Here is a 26129-nt window from a genome sequence, read left to right as displayed (position 1 = left end):
ATCTGTCTTCCATTCAATTTGAAATTGAAGAATAACAATTCTTAAGTCCCAAATGAAAACTCTCAAATTAATGGCTAAAAAACTTCAAATTGCGACTCAAGTACCAAATGCTTCCATGGCGGAAGTCTACAAGTGCACCTATTCAAAGTTATGATCCATGCATACTTGCTACTTATAAGCCAAGTTTGGTTATGAAAACTTTAATGGATGTAACTTCTACAAATAAACTATATGAAGCATTCCTGTATCAACAGACCAAAGTACAAATAGTAATCTTTTCTCTTTGTATTGTTAGTATGCATTCTAAAATATAATTTATTAGAATTACTAATAAGCAATAAAATTTTAAGTATATATTATTTTAAAAAGTATTTTATTGAAGTTTTAACAGCAATAATAAGAACTAATACAAACTAAAATTGACGGAAAAGAAAAAGAAAAGCAAAAGCAAAAAAGTGTAATAAGAAAAAACAACATTTTAAAAAGAAAAAAGATGTTAAAAAGATATAAAGATATGGCTTCCTTTATTCTTCAAAGCAACTATAAGTAAAGTTAATTTTAACCTTGCTCTCTAAAGTTACATCATGGCCCTCCTCTTTCTATAATCCATCCAGTCTAATCAAAACCATAAATCACAAGTGCATTTATTTTCATTTTTATGCAAAAATCCATAAGGGATTTCCAATCATTAATAAATATACTTAGAACATGTAACTACTTATTCTTAATTGCATAATTTTACCAGTTCCCAATTTTAAAATTTATTTTATTTATATCTTGCCTAACATTTTCTTATTAGAAAACCCAGACAAGTCGTTGAACATATCTAACATTCCTTCCTCATATTTTCCCAACAACTCTGTGAGATGACTTGGGCTGACTTGCCCGAGGTCACCTAGCTGGCTTTCATTGCTAAGGCAGACTAGAACTCATGATTTCTTGGTTTCTAGCGTGGTGCATTAAATACTAGATTATACTGCATAAATCAAATTCTGTAAAAATACAACAGAAAGGAAGCACATCATTTTTGTGAATCAGCTATTATTAGATTTGCAATTACAGAAATCTGGTACAATGACTGCAGCAGTTTTAAAGACATATTCTTCTAAAACAAACACAATATTGTGTGTGTATATGAACTGAGAGGGAGCTGATTTCAATAAAATCAGCAACAATGCTTATGCATGCATTTCATCTTTGAAATCACAATCAATCATAAATAGATATATCATAATCTGAAACAATGATCAGAAAAATACATTATTAAAATGATTGATATTCTTTTAAAAAATAGTAATTACTAGAAGTGTGTTTTGTCGGGCTTTAAATACTTATATTTATTAGGCATGTTTAATCCCTGTTGTAGTTTCTGATATGATATTTAATCTCTCCCTCCTCCACCAATTTTTCTCACATAAATCTTAAAATGGCCTTTCATTAACGGCAAAATTTAAACAGCAAGGAGTAAAAGAGATGAAGGGAAAGAAATTGAAACTGGTGGCACAATGGAGTTAATGTGATCTTCAAAAAAGAACTGAGAAGTTTAAAGAAGAAACGACTAAGAATGAATTGGTATATGGACATGATCAAAGCAAGGGTGGTTTTCAAGGACAGAACAGCATAAAAGATTGTAGCGCATAGGTTTAATATAAACTGGATCTAGTCAGACTTTCTTTCCCTTTCTCTTATTGCCTGATTTCAATTCCTTTTTTTACTTTTTTTTTTAAAACTGCATAATGAAGGGGATACTTAATGTATGTTATATCGAGCCAGTTTTATCTAGTAGTTAAGGTACCAGGCTAGAGAGCAGGAGACTGCCTTAGCCATGAAAATCAGCTAGGTGATTTTGCCCAGTCACTATCATCCCTATCTACCGCACAGAACTATTGCTGGGGAAAAATAGAGGAAGGAGTGTTGTATGTGTCCACCACCTTGAGTTTTGAAAAGTTCAGTGTACATCTCTGACAAAGTTACCTCTACCTTTTCTTCAGCCTACTCTTTGGGGGGGAAAAGTATTCGGAAGAGATCAAAGAGAAAGTGCCTATTCCCATTTATTTTCAATGTTGAGTCATCCCCCCATTTATTTCATATTGACCATCTCAGGGCTCCCAAGAGACTATTCTCAAGGAACAAAGTTTCCCCATTCCTGATTTTGAGAAGGAAAACTAGTTAAGTACATTTGTTTGTAAAATATAAAACATCCTTTACCGATTATTTCTAAACTTCTTAAAGGATTTCTTCTAAAACAGTAGATGTACACATGTTCCATCTTCCTAGACATCTTATTTTAAACTTGAAATCTATTAAACTATACAAAAAGTTAATGTCTATTCAAATATTGTAGTTACATAGAGATGATCCAGATGCTTAAGATTAACCAATCAAGCTTTAGCAAGCTTGCTCTATATTTCTCAAAGTGTCTGTTGTTGTTATGGGAAGATTAGACCTGGTTTTAAAATCTAAAATGTTTTCTATTCTACAACTAATGAAGTGTTGCTAAAAATATATAGTTAAGTTTTATCTGATTGTATATTCCGAGCATAGGAAATTTAGAATAGAGTTTCATGACCCATGTAAATATAAATACATCCCTTCTCATCCCTATGGGTGGCATATATCTTTCTCAATCTTGGGTCCTATAATAGAAGCCTGGGAAATTGAAGGTTCTGGAAGGATCTTAGCTGTTCCTAGCACTGCATTCTTCTTGGATAGATGTTGTTCTTTGGATCTGTTGGAGCCACTCGCCCACTTTAGAAATCACAGACTAAGTACTCTTACTTCCACTGGGACACATCCTTGCTATTCAATTCAAACCTTTATTGTCAGAGTACAACATGTGTACTATGAGATTGGGTAAGTCGCCCTTCGTGAATATCCTCAACACAATACAACTCACAGTGAGACAAAAAATCCCCATCCCAGTGAATTGTACTAACACCCAATCTTATTGAACCATGCAAACCTATTGCACATCACACCAGCCCCGCAAATCTATTGTACTATGTTTTTGTACTTATATTTCATTCAGGAGTCTGACAGCCCACGGATAAAAACTGTTCTTCAGCCTGTTTGTGTGGCTGCATATGCTTCTATCTCCCCTTCCCGATGGTAGGAGAATAAGGAACCGCTGAATGTGGTTGAACCAGGATGTGAATTGTCCCTGAGGATTTTCCTCATTCTTCTAATGCAGCGAGCCCTAGCGATGTCATGTAATGGTATCAGGGGACAGCCTACGATGTCAAGTCGGCATACCATACTGTGATGCAATAAGTGAGAACACTTTCTATTATGGACTGGTAAAAGGAGGCCATCAGTTGTTGATCCACTTTGGTTTTTTGCAAGATTCTGAGGAAGTGGAGTCTCTGTTAGGGCTTTCTGGCCACCTGGGTCATGTTGATTTTCCAGGTGAGATCTTCACTAAAATGGACTCCCAGGAATTTAAAGGAGAAAACTCTCTCCACACAGTTCCCCTCAATGTCTTTGTCTTGCTGGAGCTCAGGTTCAAGTTGTTTTATAAGTACTACGTAGTTATTTTTGAACCTCCCCCCACATATGCTGTTTTCATCTCCGTCTGTGTGCCCCCATTTTTCATTTTCTCCGCCTCCAGCAGCATTCTGCAGGCCAGAAACAGGTGGAAATAGCTCATTTTTGCCCATTTGTGGCCTCCTGGGGTGTCTGTGCACCTCATTTTTCACCTCCCCTAATTCTAGCAGCATTCTGCAGGCCAAACCAAGCAAAAATGGGCCATTTTTGGCCACCTGGAGTGTCTGTATGCCCTAATTTTCACCTCCCTTGCCTCCAGCAACATTGTGCAGGCCAAAATAGTCAGCCATAGGGCTCGCAAAGGTAAGTCCTGTGTTTGGCTGAAGGGGGGAGGAAGCAATGTGGTTGGGGCAGCCTCAAGGTCTTGTGCAGGCTGGATTAATGGCTTCAGTGGGCTGCATATGGCCCATGGGCCATAGTTTGAGAACCTATGTCCTAAGGTGTAGGAGAACCAATCTCTCGAAGTATTTCATAACTACAGATGTTAGTGCGATAGATCTATAATCATTTAGGTAGTTAATTGCTGTCTTCTTCAGGCCTGGGACAATAGTGGCTGCTTTCAAGCATGATGAAACATTGGCCATTTGCAGGGAGATGTTAAAGATCCTTGTCAGGACCCCGGCTAATTGGCCGGCACTCTAATTCCTCCTTCAGGATCTGGTACTTAACCGGCATTCATAACTCTTCTTCCAGATGTTGCTTCATTTGGCACTGCTGCATCTATCACCCATGCTATCTTCTGGTCCTTGTCTACTATCAGTGTTGACTGGCCAGTAACTGCCTATCCATCTGGAACTGAGTTGGCATTCTTAATCTGGGACTTGCTAAATGTGTTGTGCATGATGTGCAAGGCAATGTTTCTAGATTTTTAAAAAAGTTGTGATTATCATAAAAAACCCTCAAAGGATAGCTACTGTTAAAACTAAATTCATTAATTGGGTTATACCATGCTTTTGTAAGAAAATAATACAGCTGCTTCATTATCCAAATTATCCACATTTTGCAATACTCCAACTGCACTAGCTACAATGGTGTGGGTGATCAATTCCTTAGATTCAATTAGACATGAATATTATGCTAAAAGTTTACACATCCCTGCTCAATAAAGTTGCAAAGGAACCACTCTTCATTCACATATCTCTTATTCACCATAGTAACAGATCATTAAAACAAAGATTTGATTAGTCATTATTGATATGGTAAGACCTCTTCCTGCCATGAGCCCCCCAAATTCACCTCATAGTATGCATGTGAAAGCAAATTAAAATATAGGATCCCTTTCTATAACTGGATATTTGGTGTGGTATTAATGATACAGTGGTACCTCGGTACTCGACCACAATTCGTTCCAGAAGTGTGGTCGAGAACCGATTTGGTCGAGTACCGAATTTATTTATCCCATAGGAAATAATGGAAATGGATTTAATTGGTTCCCAGCCCCTGTTAACTCGCTGGGAACCAATTCAATCTATTTTCTTTATTTCCAATGGGATAAATAAATTCGGTACTCCAAGCTGCAGGAAGGGTGGGGGCTGCTGCAATCCCAGCAGCTTCAGGGGGCTGAGGAGCTCTATAAGAGCTCCAAGCTGCAGGAAGGGTGGGGGCTGCTGCAATCCTGGCAGCTTCGGGGGGCTCCTTTCCTCATTGCTTCCTCTTATTACCTGTAAGCAGCTGCAAAAACTTTCTCCTTCCCGGCGGCTACAACTTTCTCCTTCCCTTCGAGGAGCAACAGCGCCGGGAACGTCACATAATGAAGGGAAGCTGCTGGAGCGGAGGCAACTGCTGAGATGGCTCCGGCGGCTTCCCTTCATCACGTGACGTTCCCAGCGCTGTTCGAAGGGAAGCCGCCGCCGTTGCCGCCGCCTGGAAGGAGAAAGTTTTTGCAGCTGCTTACAGGTAATAAGAGGAAGCAATGAGGAAAGGATCCCCCCGAAGCAGCCGGGATTGCAGCAGCCCCCACCCTTCCTGCAGCTTGGAACTCTTATAGAGCTCCTCAGCCCCCTGAAGCTGCTGGGATTGCAGCAGCCCCTGGCGGTAACATTTCGGATAATGAACAAAATTTTCTCTGGCTGTTCGGTATCTGAATTTTTGTTCAGATACCGAAGCAAATTTTTGCCAAAAATTTTGTTCGTTATCCGAAATGTACGAGAACCAAAGTGTTCGAGTACCGAGGTACCACTGTATATATAAATAGTCCACAACTTAATTACCACAATTGTGAATCAACTTCTGTTTATAAGTAATGGGGTAATAAAGTTAGTTGCACCCAACTTTAGGAGTTTTCTTGCTACACTCATTAAGCAAATTTGGATTCCTCCCATTGTCCAAAGCTTCCTGAGAAGGTTGCAAATGACATTCACATGACTCTAGAATGCTGCAAATCATATTTCTTCAGCATATTTCATATTTTATAGCTTTAAACTGTCATTAAACAAATGATCCTAAATCAAAAACTACATGTAATATCACAAATAAAAAGATTAAAGGAGCAGTATTATATACCCTTTCTCCTTTTACACCAAAATAGTTAACTCTAACTGAAGTAGATTGCTATTTTAAAAAGTAGAAAATCTTCTTGATCTAAACTCAAGCTTTTCAGAAGCTTCCAAATCAAACAAACAATATTTCTGCACATTTAAGAAATCCTTCTGTTCTGCACTGTTTTCCCATCTACCACAGATTGGCAGTTTATGAAAACTGTGAATATCAACAAGACACACAGCATCAATGCTCAAATTCTGGCTGACCCTATTTGAACAACCAATTTTAGAAGGCTGGATTTCAGGGCCCAAGTATACAGTATATTAAAATACAGTGTGGAGGCAAGAATTTATTCATTTTATTAATTTGTATCTCAACTGTATTATTTTTTATGATGAATTCCAGGCAGTGAACATATCCAACACACCTTATTTTCCTCACAACAATAATCCTGGGAAGTGAGTTGGGCTGAGTGTGGGTGACTTTTTAAAAATAATTTACAATAAATATTCTTTTGATTGACATTGAAAGCCAGGTGTAATTAATTGGGGGATCTTGGTGATCTCTGAGCTTGGTTGCTGCAGACATTTTATTACCCTAAACTAGGGAACATCATCAGTGCTAGTAAGGAGTGGGGGTTGCTCTCAGTTTATATTCTAGTGGCTTGCCTGTCAGTGTTGGTGAATATGGTCTTAGAGGTTATTTGGTTGGGCTGTTTACTGTTGACTTGTTTGGCAGTTTGATTTGGGTATTTATTTATTTATTTATTTATTTATTTAATCAATCAATCATTGGCATTCCTAGATACGCCCATGTCTTGTCAACATTCTGCGGCCTGCACTGGTTGCTGATTAGTTTCCGGACACAATTCAAAGTGTTGGTAATGCCCTATATGGCATCGGACCAGAATACCTACGGGACCGCCTTCTGCCGCATGAACCACAGCGGCCGATTAGGTCCCAGAGTTGGCCTTCTCTGGGTCCCGTCAACTATACAATGTCATCTGGCGGGACCTAGGGGAAGAGCCTTCTCTGTGGCGGCCCCGGCCCTCTGGAATCAACTTCCCCTGGAGATTCAAATTGCCCCCACCCTCCTCGCCTTCCGCAAGATGTTGAAGACCCATTTATTTACTACTTATGTCTAAAAAGCAAAAGAAATACTAGAAAGAAACTTACATCCCAGTAAACACTAACAGAATATAAAATTAGACCGAATTGAGAAAATTCTCAGCAACCTCACTAAGGAAGGTCAAATTACTAAAGAGGAAAAAGTCAGCAATAAACAAACAGCTCAACCAAAGAACCTCTAAGGCCACCAACACTGTCGGGGAAAGCCTCTAGAATATAAACTGAGAGCAAACCTCACTCTTTACTAGCACTGATGGTGTTCCGTTGGGCAATGAAACATCTGCAAGAAAACAACCAAGCTCGGAGAGGACCAAGGACCCCTCATTTCCACCTTGAGCTAAATTCTCCTTTATTGATACAAATTATTCATTTAAATTTGTTTGCTGTCCATCTCGCTGCAAAGCACCAAGTAAACTTTTTGTATTTGTTGGGTAAAATATAATTCTTTATTACATGAATTTATATTTGGAAATTGATTTTATCCAATGGAACTGACTTATAGAACAGACAACAAGATCACATAGTCCTCATTTAAGAACCCCAATTGGAACCAGCAACTCTGCCATTAAGTGATTAAATTGAACAAGTCCTCCATGGTTGTTAAGTGAGTCATTGTGGGATAGTGTCTTGTAAGTTTTCTGCTTTCTTCTCCGTTGACAGGTATATTGAAAGCTGACCATGAAACATGCAAATAATGATCATGTTTTTGTAGACTCAGTAATAATCATAAACACCCACAGGTTGCAAAGTTCCAAAATCTCCTCGCATGCCCTCAGGGATGCTGTAACAGTCATAAGTGCAAAGATAAATAGTAAAGTAAAGAACCCTGGTGGTGCCATTTTGCAGGCTAACTCAGCTTGGAATTTGATCCTAACTTAGGCTGACTCAACCTTCCATCCTTTCCAGGTGGCTAAAATGAGGATCCAGATTGTTAGGGAAAATATACTGACATTTCATACTGCTCAGAGAGACCAATAAGGCAGCATATAAGTCTCAGTGATTTTGTTATTGCTACTTTTTCCGTGCCATCATAACTTCTGTGCCATCATAACTTCAAATAGCCGCAAAAAGGGACAGTTACTAAGCAAGGACTACTTGTATTTATTTAATCTCTTCTTTATTAATTTTTCTGAATTACACCCAACATGTCACTAGGTATCCATAAGGGCACCCAAATAAAACACTTTACACTTATTTTATTGATTAAAAAGTTGAGATTAGAAAACCTTATAGGAAACTTTCATGGGAGAAAGAGCGGGTTGCATATGGGTTAGTATCAAATGCCACACTAGCATCCCAGCTGAAGTTTGAAACAGCATCAGAGAGGATTCTGAAAAAGAGAAAGTTAGAAAGGAGGAGGAGTGAAATGGATTCAAATCACTGGCTGTTGAATATGAGCTGCCGATTTTAATATTAGCCTAATATAGGCTGATAAAAGTGAGCTGAATTAGATTGTGGATAAATGAGATTACAAAAAGTCCTACTCTAAGAAACATGCTGAAGAAGAGGTGACAGTAGGGACACCTGCCAACCCAATGCAAAAAACTCATAGTGCAGCTGAAAATGATGATAAGATAAAAATGTACTTGCAGAAAGCCTGAAAGGAACAAGCTTCAATTGTAGTTGATGGAGGGACGCTGGGCAGTGTAACTAAGAGTTAACTGATGAGAGAAGGGGGGATAAAACCTTCTTCAGATTTATTAGTGATAGGAAGAAGAAAAACTGCAGCATCATGAAGCTTAGTACCCGGAATAATACATACATTGATGGGAATAAGGAGATCGCTGACCATTTCAATAGCTACTTCTGTTCAGTTTTTTCTAAAGACACCTTACAATATAATACTATAGATGGATATAGCATTGCTTCCAGCTGTAGGGATTCAACTTCAGTGATCTTACAGGCCAATGTCTTAGAAGAACTTGAACAATTAAAGATAAATAAGGCAATGGGTCCAGATGGCATCCACCCCAGAGTTTTTAAAGAACTCAGATTCTACCCCACTGACTGATTTAACCAATCCCTGTTAACAGGAGATGTTCCTGAGGATTGGAGAATGGCTAGTGTTGTACCTATCCACAAGAAGGGCAATAGAGAAGAAGCTGGTAACTACAGGCCAGTTAGCTTGACATCAGTTGTAGTTAATTAAAATGATGGAACTCTACTCAAAAAGAGGATAAATCAGCACCTAAAAACAATAACTTATTGGACCCAAATCAGCATGGGTTTACTGAAGGCAAATCATATTTGACTATGTCACAAAGGTGTTGGATGAAGGTGGTGAAGTATTATGAGCAGAGACTGGTTACAAGTGGTGTGCCACATGGGTCTGTTCTGGATCCTATTCTTTTTAATATCTTTGTGAGTGACATAGGGGAAGGTTTGGTAGGGAAGGTTTGCCTATTTGCTGATAACTCTAAAGTGTGCAATAGGGTTGCGTCTGTAATATGGCAAATGATTTAGCTTTACTAGATAAATGGTCAAAGCAATGGAAACTGCAGTTTAATGTTTCCAAATGTAAAATAATGCACTTGGGGAAAAGGAATCCTCAATCTGAGTATTGTATTGGCAGTTCTGTGTTAGCAAAAACTTCAGAAGAGAAGGATTTAGGGGTAGTGATTTCTGACAGTTTCAAAATGGGTAAACAGTGTGGTCAGGCAGTAGGAAAAGCAAGTAGAATGCTTGGCTGCATAGCTAGAGGTATAACAAGCAGGAACAGGGAGATTGTGATACCGCTATATAGAGCGCTGGTGAGATCACATTTGGAATACTATGTTCAGTTCTGGAGACCTCACCTACAAAAAGATATTGACAAAATTGAACGGGTCCAAAGATGGGCTACAAAAATGGTGGAAGGTCTTAAGCATAAAACGTATCAGGAAAGACTTAATGAACTCAATCTGTATAGTCTGTAGGACAGAAGGAAAAGGGGGGACACGATCGAAACATTTAAATATGTTAAAGGGTTAAATAAGGTTCAGGAAGGAAGTGTTTTTAATAGGAAAGTGAACACAAGAACAAGGCGACACAATCTGAGGTTAGTTAGGGGAAAGATCAAAAAGTAACATGAGAAAATATATATTTTACTGAAAGAGTAGTAGATCCTTGGAACACACCTCCAGCAGATGTGGTTGGTAAATCCACAGTAACTGAATTTAAACATGCCTGGGATAAACATATATCCATCCAAAGATAAAATACAGGAAATAATGTAAGGGCAGACTAGATGGACCATGAGGTCTTTTCCTGTCGTCAATCTTCTATGTTTCTATGAGAGTTCTACAATTTAGCAATATAAAGGGGTACATACATGTTATGTACAAACTTACTGTATTTTTGTAGCATAAGATGCACCTTTTTCCTCCCTAAAAGTGGCTGAAAATGCAGGTGCGTCTTATACTCTGAATATAGCTTTTTTTTTTCCCCAGCTCTAACTTGGTGCTAATGATCTTCCCAGCTCTTACTTTGCAGATTCTTTCATTGTTACTCTTTGTGAAGAATGTTTTCGAAGCCCTAAGTCTTAGCAGGGTTTTTTTCCCCATTGCTCTACTTGCTCTGATTATTTCTTTCCAGCCCTAACCAGGTGCTAATGAATTTCCCAGCTCTTACTGGCTTGCAAGCACATTCAAATAAGGTTTTTTAAACCAGGGGATAAAATAATATGCTGAAGCTGACCAGACTAAGGATGATAGCCAGGTGAATATCTAGTAAGCAGATTCTTTTCCCTATTTTCCTTCCCAAAAACTGTGGTGCATCTTATACTCCGAAAAAATACGGTAAATTAATATAAATTGGTAGGATATTCATATTTCAGACAACTTTAAGATCACATTCATGTATGCACACTTATGATGTCATTTGTACATCTAATATTTTCTTACCTAAATAATTTTTTTGATGTTGCTTTGCTGGTTTGGGTAGAGCTAGTCAACATAACACCTAACATTTATTTCTAGTTTAATTAGGAGCTGCTAATGAGCACTTTTGGGATTCTATGGATCTCATATATATTCTGTAACCTAGTTTTTATTTTACAACTGTTGCATTACTCCTACAAAAAACAGTGTTCAAAGGGTTTTTTAAAATAACTTTTTACAAACCATAGCAAATAATAAAATAACAGCAAATAACTCTATTTTTACTGATTGATTGATTGATTGATTGATTGATTGCCTGCCTAGGAAAACAACCACAGAACTGAACAGGAAAAATGCATTAAGAAAACAACCTGTGCACAATATAACAGCAAAAATACTATCTGGCTGTTGGCTTGAAGGTTCTATCAAATTTACAGTGCACTCACTATAATGTTCACCAAACAACACAACAGTTTTCAGATGCAGTAATATGAAAATTCAGAAGCATAGCAACTCTATAAAAAAGTGTTTCTTTGCATGTGCCAACAAATGTGAAAAAGAAAGTTGAATATACACATAACTCATAAGGATGGTTTATATTACTACTCTTGAATTTACCACAGCAAGGATGGGGAAATAGCTATATTTTTAAAAAGAACTTATTTATATGACAGGTATTTTTTTTATCATGGCCAAAAATACTGTGCAATTGCTGAACAGGTGTTTCACTGGTTCTCCCTTATCGCCCTTCTTCCACCTCCTCCTCCTAACTGACTTCACCCCAATGACAGCCTATTTAACAATGTAAAAGAATACAGAGCTGACCATAGGGATAGAGAAGGAAGGAAAGAATTGTTAAGGGGAAACTTGCAGAAAAGATTACAGAAAAAGAAAAGTGTGAGAAAGAACATCAAAACAATATTGTCTTTGATTTTGTTTATTATATGATAGGACAGAGAAAAATACAGAGAGGCTTTCAATATTCTGTTATTCTACATTGCTATAATAAAGAACCCCTACTATATTGCCTACCTCAAACAATCCTTCAGGTCTCCATGGCATGGAAGCATATAAAAACAAAAACAAAAACAACTAACCAAATCACCAAACCAATCACAGAATGTCATGAAGCAGCATGGCACACAAGGTAAAAACAATTTTGATTTTGGAACATTATAAAATGATTTCAATATGCTAGCAGACTGTAGCGGATTCAGATTATAAACACTTCCAATTTACTTATTCTTGTGCTGGCCAGAGAAAAAGAGAAGCCTGTCCCTTGTAACCAACATGGAAATGCAGTAAAGTGGGATAAATTTTCTGCATTGAAAGTGCAGAATGCAAAGTCTTTTCAATTATTTCCTGCAAAGAAACAGTTGATTTGCAACACAATGTTATGCATTTCAAGACTCCAGTGTGTAGCTACATTGTTTGTAACAGGTGGCAGAACAAGGTTGTATCTTCCATACATTTAAGATGGAAATACAAAGTATTATAGTAATGAATGATATATGCCTCCAAAACTCACTGACTGTGCTAAAATGCCTCTACCCAAATGTGCAGCATAGAAACCTAATTTAGAAAGAGCTGAAGAAAACAGCTGGTTGCATTTGTGAGAATTAGTTGCATTTCTGGCCTATAAAATGTTTAAACAATTGCTTTTTATTCACAGAAGATCTGGCAAAAGAACAGTCATGTATTTTATGTATGCAACTTTAACCAGATTGTATTAGAATTAAAATATGTGAAAGGGAAAAAATCAGAGTATTTTGTAAGATCATTTGCAAAGCTGTATTAACACTATGGATAATTTAGCTTTTAAGTTCAAATGGGCTTTAGCTATATCACACAGCCAACTTATCATTTTTATACATTTGTAAGCAATGTATGAAATCAAGTTTATTCCCATGAAGCAACTTTAGTGTAAAATAAGTATGGTATAGCTCTGTGATGGCGAATCTGTGGAGCCATATCTGAAAACACGTAAGTCATTCCTCTAAGTTAGCTCCAGCATGCCTTTGTGCGCTGGCCAGCTGATTTTCGGCCTTCCAGAGGGCAGGAGAGGCCATTTTTACCCTCCCCAGGCTTCAGGAAATCCTCCGTAGCCTGTGAAGGGTAAAAAACCGGCCCAATGGGTCAACTGGAAGTTAGGCCCATTGGGCTGTTTTTTGCCCTCACCAGGATTCAGGAAGTCTGGTAGGCCCGTTGGACCCATTTTTCACCATCTACAGGCTCCGGAGTCTTTCCTGAAGCCTAAAGAGGACAAAAAACAGCCCAGTCGGCCTATTGGAAATCTGGAGGATTCAGTGGCATCTGGGTGCATGTGCAAGGGGGGGGGGGTTGTGGACATGTGAGGGGAGGGCAAAAGAAAGGTTCACCATCACTAGTATAACTTGTTTTCCTCTGAAGAAGCTTGTAATATATATTACAAGGAACAGCAATATTACAGCTAATATACTCTGTACAAGCCTTCCAACTGATTCTCTACAGATAATAATTGTACTACTGGTTCAGGGATGGGTGAGGTGGCAGAGATTTTGTCCTTTTTTAACTACTCCTATTGCGATCTCTTCCATGATTGAAGTGAGAAGTATGCTTTACTGCCCTGACTCCCCAACTTTCAAGAATGACCATGACACAGTGACTGTATTTTACATTTCAGGAACTCTTTGACTCTGCGAGGCAAAGAACAGAGAAAAGAAGAATACCACCTTGCTGGGTACAATACTTTGGGATTAGTGGCCTACCTGGCAAGTAATTTGTTCTTGAGTGTGTTGTTTTCCCAAAGTAGCTAAGCACAATATAATTTAAGAAGCATTAATAATGCTTGGGTAGAGACCATAAACTTCTGTGATAAAGCCTTTATCTATACTTCAGAGAATTTTTGGTAGGAAAAGATCTCAGAAGTTACTGGTCCAATTCTGTGCTTGATGCAAAATTTGCTAAAGGTTGGTTATTCAACTTCTTTTAAAGATTCCAGCAAAAGAGAATTTCCACTTTATGAAATAACCTATTCTACTGGTTGATAGCCGTTATTGTTAGAAACTTTCAATATTTAGACTGAATCCATAATTGGATAATCTGGTGTTGAATCCAGAGAACACTGTGTACCATCTTGTGATATAATTTCAGAAAAAGAAACATAGAAAGGACCCATCCTAACAGACCAATCAGTTAACATTGGAAAGTTTGTCCTTTCAGATGTGTAAGATTCCATTAATATAGCCTTACAATAAAGTAGAATTATTTCATCTTGTAATGCTTTCTGACTGGCTTACCTGGAAACATTGGCACCTAGTTACTGCATGGACTAATCCGTGCAGTTTTACTGGCAAGATGAACAAAAATGGCTTGTGGTTGCCTTCTTCCTAGAGATGAGAGAGAGTGCGACTAGTCCAAATTTACCCTGCTGGCTTCATTCCAATGGGATAGTAGCACTCATAGTTTCCCAGTTTGCAGTCTGGTGTGTCTTGACCATTAAACCAAAGTAGCTTTCAGTGTAAATCTAAGCAGGTTATTTTCCTGCAGTTTTTTATTGCTGACAGCTTGTAGATTCCAGGATGAGATGTTAATGCTATTTCTGTTGGACTGCCTTGGCTCATATTACTTCTGGCAAAGGTTTTACATTCAGTCAGTTTAATACAGAGGACTAAACAAAACTGTGTGACTTCTCTCTAAGGAGCAGATGTGTCACTCAGCTACTTTACATTCAAAATCTTCAATTCCACTTTATCTTCTTTATATTGCTGGGAATAATGTTCTATATTATGCATGTTTTAATACAGCCTCTCAGCTAGATTTAATTTTCCAGAAAGTACAAAGATCAGGCTGCTTACTTGTAGCTGTAAATAAAGCCCATTTAATAATCTATATATATATATATTTTATTGAAGTTTAAAAATAGGAAAAAAAATTAATACACACACTAAACAGGAATTCCTGAAAAAAAGAAAAGAAAAAAGTACTGCAGGCCACTGAACCTGACTGTAGATCTGTAGGTCAGTGGTTCAAATGTCATCACCGGTTCAAGGTTGACTCAGCCTTCCATCCTTCCGAGGTGGGTAAAATGAGGACCTGGATTGTGGGGCAATATGCTGGCTGTGTTAAAAAGTGCTATTGCTAACATGTTGTAAGCCGCTCTGAGTCTAAGGAAAAGGGTGGCATAAAAATTGAATAAATAAAATAAAATAAATAAAAAGTAATAGTGCTAATAAAATTTTAAATAAAAATGATGAAAAAGAAGTCACAATTGCTGTGAGAATCTTGAAAAATTGTACAGCTGTAGTTGTAGATGATGTAATTGCAGAAAAAAATGGAATATTTTTCTATATAAGGGTTGACTTAGTTAAGAGTGTAATTCCATGAAAAAATATACTTTAAGAAGAAAATCTTACATAGAGTACAAGATAGTTAAATTATGAAATGTTTTATATGAATATAAAATTGGTTGCTAATTTTGAAAATATTATGTAGTATGTAATGAAAGCCAAGCATCTGCAAGAACAAACTGAATATTTGTTGAATGTTTAACGTTGAGCAATTAGTCAAAAAAACCATATGAAATGCCTCTTGGCTATTTAATGCATTTATGAATTAAATGCAATTCAATGAAGGAAATGAATTAACCAATGGCCTCCAGAAGTTGTACATGCTCCAACATTGATGGTGTTTAAGAGACTGGACAACCATTTGTCTGAAATGGTATAGGATTTCCTGTCCTATAGGGGGTTGGACTAGAAGATATCCATGGTCCCTTCCCACTCTGTTATTCTGTTATATATGTGGTACATCAGTAGAGTATTGGTTAGGGACAGGCATACAGTAGACATGTACTTTTAAATAGAAAATACCATATTGTTTATAATTTAAAGCTACAGCAGGTAATAGGGACGAAGTATTAATCAGTCAAAAATGGCTTTTGTTTTGTTTTGTTTTGTTATCTCTTGTTTTAATTTACCACATTTACTTTTTCATTCCTTTTGGTACTCCGATTATTTAGACCAGAAGTCCAGACTCCAGAGGCTTCAGTGAGCCCTGTGTGCATTGTGGGGGGGACTGTGTGAGATGACCGTGGGGGTATGTGTGCACACATGCAGGGGGGGAGGGCACTGCATTGTGGGTGTGGGCACGCAGCTCACGTTATTGTATACGCCCTTTTGGCACCTGAGCAAAAAAAAGTTCACCATCGCTGCTGTATAGCATTAAGCAGAAACAGTTTAGCCTTAATAATCCAATAGCCTGCATAGAAGCATGGTTCAATTCTCTATGTAAGCATTTTCTTTAAAGCCCCCATGCTGCTTGCTGCTCAGCTTATGCCAGAGACAGCAAAGATTGCTCCTTTAAAACCTGTAATTTATTATGAGTTTATTCATACCCTTCAAATCACTCAAGGGAATGCCTATTTGAAAATTCCCATGGCAACTGATTTCATTTGGCAGGCAGAGAGGCCCAAATTCAATCCTTTTATCCTTAGACTAAACCATTACAATGATAATTCTACTCTGTCATTCTGAAGAGACTGCTAATTACTGTCCTTGGGGTCCCAAGACAGATTTTTCCATTCAGATTAAAATGGCCTTGGATGGTGGGAAATAATAGTAACACCTTTTTTTCACGTTAGAGCTATATACTAATGTATAACTGCTTATTAGGAATACTCAATTATTGCAATCTCTCCCTCCCCCCCCCTGTGTGTATCTCTGTGTGTGTGTGTGTGTGTGTATATCCCATGTAAGATTGATAGGCATGCGTCAGTTTGCTTTATGTGTCGGGGGGGTGCAGCAGTTGGAGACGCCACCATGGTTTGGCTTCTGGGTGGTGGTTTTATTTTGTCTGTGTACAAACTAATAGGAGACTACATGAACATATAACAGAATACAAGAATGCAATCAGAAAAGAAAAAAACTTCCTCCCTTTTCCAATACTTCAAAACAACAGGACATGAAATTGATTTTGAAAGAACTAAATTCATTTCCAAAATTGAACACTCTAACAAAAGAATAATCATGGAAGCCATTGAAATAGAGAAACACCCCCACAACATGAATAAACATGATGATAGCTCCCGCCTACCAGATATTTGGAAACTAGCCTTAATCAACAAACGAATCCCAGCCACAAAAACTGACACCAGACCCAGAACAGGACAGGAAGCCACCACCAATTACCCTCACCAGATCCAAACCCATACCCACCCCACAGACAAAATAAAACCACCCTCCAGAAGCCAAACCACAGTAGTGCCTCCAACTGCTGCACCCCCAACACACACACAAAGCAAACTGACACACACCATAAGCACATAGCCAGATCACAAACTCGGAGCCAACCCAAAACCTGGGACATTACACCAGATGTACATTACAAAACATCTGAAAAACTACACCTGGAACTCGCATTTTTAGGATTTATATTTATTCATACTTATGTGATTAATATAACTCAATTTTGTTCACTTTATTTGTTTATAATTTATTTATAATTTCAACTTTTATGACTGGTGACTTGTAGAAGACTTTTGACTGATGCAGACCTCTCATCAAACCCATGCAACTGGTGACCAGCCATAAATAATAGTTATTTTCTAGTATCTGGAGACCCACAAGATTTCTACAATAGGGCTTATTCCTACACAACTGCATTCATGCACCTCTAATTCTCATTGTGCTTTTGTCAGAAGGAGTCCCGAACCCCTGGTCCACAGACCGCCACTGATCTGAGGTATTGCCTCACAAGAGAGCAAAGTGTCAGCGTTCTGAGTAACACCCCCATCGAAAGCAGAATTCTAAGACAGGTAAATTCCTCAAATAACATGTTTATTGGATATATCATATTGGCACAGCTGGTGAAAACAAATTATAAAAGTTCCCACAGTTTTCACCTAAATAAAAGAAATAAAAAACCAAAAATTGCCCCTTCAAGATGAAAACAGATTGCTGGGTCACTCCTCTCCTCCTTCAACAGCCACCTGTTAAATGACCTTGGTTCTCAAAAGAAACCTTTTTGTTTTGATGGTTAGCCAGTCTATCTACTTTCCTCCTCCCTTCCCCCTCAGGGTTTGTGGCAACTATGAGGCAGTAAAAGATGGCTTCAGCCAAGTTTGCTTCAGAATTGACACAAAGCCCCATCTGCGCATGCACATGATCCAAGCAACATACAAAACCACGCCTCCCTGTCTAAAGAAAAGCCACCCTCCATGGAACCAGTAAAAGGTTGAGAGCTGCTAATCAGGACACATCTGCAATTGAATAATTTCAGTAATTTCTATGGAAATACTGTATATTCAAACACATTAAAAGAGTCTACGGAGAGGGGCGGCATACAAATCTAAATAAATGAAATGAAATGGTATCAAGAATTTTTTAAAAATAATAAATTATTCAAAAGTTGTTTAGAATAAAATAAAATGCAATTTTTCAGAAAAAATGCTCTTGTTAGCAGGATGATCAGCTCTTTCCTCAATGTCTCAAAATCTACTTGACAGAACTGGGAAAGACACTAGAGCAAAATGAGGCAATTCTAACCCTAATCCCGAAGGTGCATTCTGATTAAGGGCGGCATAAAAATTGAATAAATAAATAAATAACTCTAAACTGAGTTATAACCATTCTCCTTAACTATATTTATGATTGTTTGATTCTTACACATTACTTATTCTTTGTTACTTTAACCTTAACGTATCAGTTGTCTAGAGTTATTTGGCCACTGGGGTGGCATATACATTTGGAAAATACAGTGAACCCTCGAGTTTCGCGTCCTCAAGCATCGCGAAAGGGCTATTTCGCGAGTTTTAAACCCGGAAGTAAACTCCACCATCTGCGCATGTGTGCGTAGATGGTGGAGTTCCCCAGCTGGGAAGCTGGGCGGCTTCCCTGGGTCTTTCCCCTCTTGCCCCGTAAGACCCCAGCGGCGGCGCGAGCGCGGGGACACCCCAGCTCCGCTGCCCAGCTGGGGAGCGGAGCCGGGGTTTCCCCAAGCGCGCGCGCGTTGCTGGGGCCGCTCCCCAGCTGGGGAGCGGAGCTGGGGTTTCTCCAAGCGCGCGCGCGTTGCTGGGGCCGCTCCCCAGCTGGGGAGCGGATCTGGGGTTTCCCCAAGCGCGCGCGCGTTGCTGGGGCCGCTTCCCAGCTGGGGAGCGGAGCCGGGGTTTCTCCAAGCGCGCGCGCGTTGCTGGGGCCGCTCCCCAGCTGGGGAGCGGAGCCGGGGTTTCTCCAAGCGCGCGCGCGTTGCTGGGGCCGCTCCCCAGCTGGGAAGCGGCCCCAGCAACGCGCGCGCGCTTGGGGAAACCCCAGATCCGCTCCCCAGCTGGGGAGCAGCCCCAGCAACGCGCGCGCGCTCCCCAGCAATGCGCTGCGGGCGGCGGTGGAAGTAAAAACACCATCTGCACATGCGCAGATGGTGTTTTTACTTCCGCACCGCTACTTCGCGAAAAATCGATCATCGCTTGGGGTCCTGGAACGGAACCCTCGCGATGATCGAGGGTTCACTGTAGTGGGATAAGCAGTTCTGATTTTGGCATCTTAACTAAGCTTAACTCAGCCCACACATATATAAATTTAGGGAGGAAAGTAGTTTGTATGAACAGAAACATTTTATACTATTTTAAGGAGGTTCATCTGCATGCATAGAAAAATGAAGACTGAAATATTTCATAGCAATAATGCTCCTGTAAATACCAGCATTGCAAGAGTCTTTCAAACAAACAAACAAACCAAACCCTTGAAAGTCTTTTACAGGTATTTCTAACTTTGATCTTAAGTTATTTCACATAACAAAACCAAACTACTGGATGACTTTAGAAAGGGAAAATACAGAATTGGGGATTGGCCAAGAGTAGCTAAATGGAAGCAGTAAGATAGCTAAATATTTTTGAGAAAAGATATATTTTCTCAAAAATATTTAGCTATCGTACTGCTTCCATTTAGCTACTCTTGGCCAATCCCCAATTCTGTGTGTGTGTGTGTGTGTGTGTGTGTGTGTGTGTATATAAATATAAAAACCTCTACCTTTATTTGCCTGATAAATTCAGATGCCATACACTCCCAAATGATTTTAATAGCTCTCTCTCTTTCCTCTCATTCTCTGCCTCAATCATTTTTTCATTTCTCTTTTTTCCTCCCCTTTTTTCTCTCATTTCTCTCTCTCTGGCTTTCTTTCACTCTATTTCTCCCCCCCCTCTCTCTTGCTATCTCTCTCTTTCTCTTTTCTTTCTTTTTCTCCACTTCTCTCTCCCTCTCTTTTCCCCCTTTTCCCCTCTCTCTCATTCTCTCCCTCCAGGTCTCTTTCATTTCTGTGTCATGACTTAATTTAAATACCGTGGGAAACGTCACTTTGTCTAACTAACAATGAATAATATAGCCTTTCCTGGGAGAGACACAAGCATCTTCCTTCCCCTAAGCCTGACTGCTGGGGTTTCCAGGCAAAGAAGTCTCATCCCGGGCGTCAGAAGCCATGCTCTCCTCCCGTCTCGGCGGCAGGAAATGCGAGCCTAGAGACAGCGGGATGGCGTCGGGCTGCCTCCTGCCGATACCAGCCGATTTTTACCCTGCACGGTCCCTAGGAAAGGGCAGGGAAAAGGAGACAATGGGCCACATTTTCCAGGACTGCACCAGCCGCAGCAAGCAGGGTTCAATGACGTCAGGGCAAAACCCTGAGTTTCTTCAGCTGGGGGCAGAAGTCCTTTGTTTCTGCAGCACAGGTGGTGGCGGCGGCGGCAGGCATGGCAGCAGAACAGCCCAGGAAGCCCTTCTCCTCTGCTGCTGCGGGCCCTCCAAGATCCTCCCCACAGTGCTCGGATCGTGCAGAAAAGAAGGGGAATGCTCACCCAGCTTGCATAAGCAGAGAGTGCTCAGAAGGGCTGTGGCAGGGGCCGGTCAGATGCCCCCTCTCTCGGGGCGATGCTGTTTCAGCCGGCCCTGACCATCTGGGGGGAGGGGGTGGGGATCCATCGGCCTCCACCCCAATCTCCCGCCTTCAGGGGCGTCTTTGGGAGGGCAAGCCTTAAAGAGAAATGCAGAGAGAGGGCGAGGCAAGAGCTCCGGTTTTGCCAGCGCCTTCAGCTGAGCAACGGGAACGACCGCTGTTTTCCCCTCACATGACACACACACGCTCTCGCCTCATCCTCTCTCTGCCTTTCTCTTTAAAACCTGCGGCGCCCTGGAACTCCCACTCGCAGCCAACCACCCTGCTGCCGCCCCGTGGCTACTGCCCAGTGCCGTTGCTGCTGGCGCCCTCAAGCTGGGCCCCAAATCTCACCTGCCGCTGGCCCGCCGCCGCCAGGGAAGCTCCAGCCGGGCGAGGCACTGCAGCTGCCAGAAAACTTGGAAGGCATGAAGCAGGAAGCTCAGCTTCCGGTCTCGCAACTTTTTGTTCTTCGCACCCCCAGCAAAAAATTGTGAGACCGGAAGCTGAGCTTCCTTCTTCATGGCACACCTGATCATGTCTCCACTGGTTGAAAACCACTGCATTAGGCAACTCCTGTTTTTTGGTCATTCGACCCCCACCGGGGTCGCGACCCACAGGTTGAGAACCACTGCTGTAAGGTATTCAAGACAACTATTTCAATTAGGAAGTGTTTTTTCCTTTGGAAAGGAAATGCCACATTATAGAAGCAGAAGTTCTATCATATAACCTCATTTGAGTAACTGCTACTTATAATGAATACTTATATTAAAATCCATATTTTTATGAAAGATGATGCACAGCCACTAAAAATATACAAATTATGGAGGTTCAATGAAAACCATTACATTTTATCCTTTAACTAAAATGCTCTGCTTAATTCTCCCTAATGTTCAAAACCTTAAGTATCAAACAAGGAATGTAAGTGCAGATTATGCTGTCATACAGGGTAGATCATCACCCAAGCAGCTTAATTATGATCTTCCACAATAATTTAGAAGAATTGCATAATAATTTATGCAAACTGACCATATATCGTTCAGAAACAGATAGTTGTATGGATGCTTAATTTATTTACAGGCATAACAGACAATTTCAACTTTGTTAAGATGTGCCAAACACATCAATTGAAAAACTCTTTAAACAGATTAAAGAAATTTTCAACAGCCACTTCAAGTTGTATAAATGTAGTGCCACTTAACTCAATTTTATAGGTCCTAGCAAAGATACAAAATAAAAGGCCGGTATCAATAATTAATTATATTAAAAAATTTATCTATTGTTATTTTTTATTTTTTTAAATGGGTTTCTTGTATATGAATTTTAATGGTTGATACAATCTGGTAACATTGATCTTTGTGACATACAGCTAATGAAATTAAAATTGGGGCAAAAGTTTGAATTAAGGATACAGAAATATACTGTAATTAAAGATAAAGGAGGTACTGTATATCAAAATTTTAAGAAATATTGGAAATAAGATATGTGGGGCTCACAAGTCTTCAAATGCCATTTCCTAAAATTTGTCTTCTGGTCTTGTTTAGGGAAGAACATAAACTGTATCACTATTCTGCATTTAAGAATCTTAATTTCAGTCCACTCCTGGACTAGGACAGTAGTGGCAAACCTTTTTTGGCTTGGGTGCCAAATGGGTGCTTGTGCAATAGCGCATGCATGCCCACATCCATAATGCAATGCCCTCCCCATGCATGCGCACAACCCCCACACTGTCCCCCTGAGCATGCACATAGACCTCACTGAAGCCTAAGGACTTCTAGTTGTCCCATTGGGCAGTTCTTTGCCATCCCTAGGCTTCAGGAGACTTTCCTGAAGCCTGGAGAGAGCGAAAACAGCTGAAAAGGTAGCTGAAAAGGTGGCTGAAAATCAGCTGGCCAGCATGCATATGCGCACTGGAGCCGACATAGGGCAATACCTCGCATGCCCTCAGATATGGCCCCATGTGCCACCTGTGACACATGTGCCATAAGTTCACCATCGCTGAACTAGGAAATTGAGTGACCTTTGATCGGCCACTTTCACTCCAACTTACATTAGAATGGGGCGGGAAACTGAAGAAGGCAGGGTTATAAACTGTTCTAAGGACCTATCTTTATGCAAAGATCAATTGAAAGATTTAAAATAGACAATACATTCATATCTTCTCATCTATGTTAAAACTCATTGTTCAATTTCATTACAAATGATGAAAAAAAATTCCTATCCATTTTTCCAGACCATTCATAAATATTTTTTTCCTTTATTTACTTAATTCTGCGTATAAGACACTCCAAAAGTAAAATCATTCATCCTAACCAGGATGGCTCAGAATCTATGTTGCCCTCTTCAGTGTTTTCTCCAATTCAGCATCATTCTTGAGTACAATAATCAGAATCAAACTCAGGATTCCAGGAATAGTACCTCAAAAAAAATTCTTAAATGTATGATGATTTTTCCAATTCAATTTTATTCATCTGCTTATTTCCAATACAATTTTTATACCAAAAATACAAAGCCAGCTACCCTAATCCCAAATCACAGGAGGAGGGGGGAGGGGATATACTATATTTGCTTATACTGAAACTTAACTTTTATTCTCCCAATATAAACTTCTGAAAGAATCCATTGTTCCTTTTTACCACTCTAAATTATTTGGTATTCATCAGACACAATAACTCCTTAGAACTTAGATATTAAAATGCTTCATGTGACCAAAGCGGATAGACCTCCACTGTGAGGACTTTATTTTTAGTATTTCTACATTTATAGTTGTTTTTCAGTAGACATTTATTTTTTATTCTATCCTAGATATGACTCTGAAATCAAGGATATACACTGCTCAAAAAAATAAAGGAAACACTTAAAAAACAGAATATAAGTTCAAGTAAATCAAACTTCTGTGAAATCAAACTGTCCACTTAGGAAGCAATACTGATTGACAGTCAACTTCACAAATGGAATAGTTGTTCAAATGAAATATTCAATGAGAATATTTCAATCATTCATATCTAGGATGTGTTATTTGAGTGTTCCCTTTATTTTTTTGAGCAGTATAATTTGAGCCACACTCTTAATCAGCAAATGGACAAGTATAGGTTGTACACTGGGCTATAGTAAAATGCATGTTATACATCTTTACATTATTTCCAAATACAAAGTATAAATATAACAACAGTACAAATATAATTCTAGTCCTTGCTATTGAAACAAGGAAAAAGTCATACTGTTAGGATTATAAATACTTGAATACAACAATGTCTAAAAAAATAAATGTAAGCATTAACATAATTTAAATACTGATTTTCCTTAAAATAAATTACTATCATTTTAGAACCCTTAAATCAGGGCTGTCAAACTCATGCCCCATTGGGCGGATGCGTCACGCGCTGGCCATACCCACTTCAGGTTTAGCAAAGGAGAAAAAAATTCTGATATGTTATGTGACACTGCTGTGACAATAAAAGTTTGACGCCCCTGCCTTAACCCTGCTGTTCTGTTCGAAAAAAGTTCCTAATGTTATGTTCCCGGGTCACCCTGACCCGGACCGAAAACTCTTCATTTGCAGTGCTTATGTTTGGTCTTTTTGAAAGCTTTTTTCACCTGGAAACATGTTTGAACATTTCTGCACACAATGGAATGAAAATTGAACTGAAAAAATTAATCCTTATTGGTTTATTTTGCACATAAATGTGCCTCCCCCCCCGTTTTTGTGAAAGTTTTTTCAATTTATGGATAGTTTTGCTTGCAAAATCCATTCTATTTTACTAAAGTTGGTGTGGGATTGGTAGCTTGAACATTTCTGCACACAATGATATGAAAATTGAACTGAGAAAATTAATCCTTATTGGTTTATTTTGCTCATAAATGGGCCCCCATGCTTATACTCAAATAGGCTTATACTCGAGTAGGCTTATACTCGAGTATAAAATGATATGGTCTTATATTCAAAAATAAACCAATAAGAATCATTTTTTTTCAGTTCATTTCTATTTTTCTTATGTTTAGGATTGTTCAATTTAGTATATCAAAACTTTTGAGTTTATTGATAATTTTGCCTGCAAAATGCATTCTATTTTACTATTCTATTTTGGTGTGGGATTGGTAGCTTGAACCTTTCTGAACATAATGATATGAAAATTAAACTGAAAAAATGATCCTTATTGGTTTATTTTGCTCATAAATGGGCCCCCATGCTTATACTCAAATAGGCTTATACTCGAGTAGGCTTATACTCGAGTATAAAACAATAAACCAATAAGAGTCATTTTTTTCAGTTCATTTATATTTTTCTTATGTTCAGGATTGTTCAATTTAGTATATCAAACCTTTTGGGGGAAAATTCCTTAGGGATTTGTAGCCTTAAAAAATATAAATTGACACGAAATTCAGAAAGGATGGGGGGAGGGGCTTTTTGATCAAAATAAAAATATAAGTCTCAATTTTTCCAGTTCAATTTTCATATCATTATGTTCATAAATGTTCAAACTAGTTTTCCAGTTGAAAAAGTTTTCAAAAAGATTAAATTCAAGTACCTAAAAAAAATATTTTTGGTCCTGTCATATACGAACAGAAACAGATTTGAAGTTATGATTTTTTTTTGCCCAGAAAACAATTAGCCACCACCCCAAAAATATTTTTTGATGACCAGCATTGTTAAATTGAGTAAATGAATGCCTAAGATTTTAAAGAATATTTCGGATTTGGAGCATAAAAAAATAAAAAGTGAAAATGATTGCAAGCAGCCGAGGGGGGGGGGAGGCCTTATTTCTGATGTTAAAAAACCAGTAAGAATCATTTTTTTCAGTTCCTTTATATTTTTCTTATATTCAGAAATGTTCAAGCTACCAATCCCACACCAACTCCAGTAAAATAGAATGGATTTTGCAAGCAAAACTATCCATAAATTGAAAAAAAATCACAAAAACGGGGGGGGCGGCACATTTATGTGCAAAATAAACCAATAAGGATTAATTTTTTCATTTCAATTTTCATATCATTGTGTGCAGAAATGTTCAGACTACTTTCCAAGTGAAAAAAGTTTTCAAATTGACCAAACATAAGCACTTCAAATGAAGTGTTTTCGGTCCGGGTCGTATGTGACCCGAACATAACATTAGGAACTTTTTTTGCTCAGCAAAAACTAAGCCCCCCACCCCCCCAAAAAAATTCTCATAGAGAGAACCCCTGAAATGATGAAAAGTCATGAAATTTCAAGTTTCAGATATGC

At 38.8% G+C, this 26129-nt stretch overlaps 1 protein-coding gene across 6 annotated transcripts in view; it reads right to left on the bottom strand.

Moving 5' to 3' along the window:
* QKI (QKI, KH domain containing RNA binding) overlaps positions 1-26129 on the bottom strand; it is a 120607-nt gene that overhangs the window by 14504 nt on the left and 79974 nt on the right. The gene's annotated exons all lie outside the window — the stretch shown is intronic.

The sequence above is a fragment of the Erythrolamprus reginae genome, chromosome 1 (assembly GCF_031021105.1).
Source record: "Erythrolamprus reginae isolate rEryReg1 chromosome 1, rEryReg1.hap1, whole genome shotgun sequence".
In the NCBI taxonomy this organism is placed as follows: domain Eukaryota; kingdom Metazoa; phylum Chordata; class Lepidosauria; order Squamata; family Dipsadidae; genus Erythrolamprus; species Erythrolamprus reginae.
The sequence above is the reverse complement of the archived record's forward strand: the minus strand, read 5'-3'. Positions and strand labels throughout refer to the sequence as shown.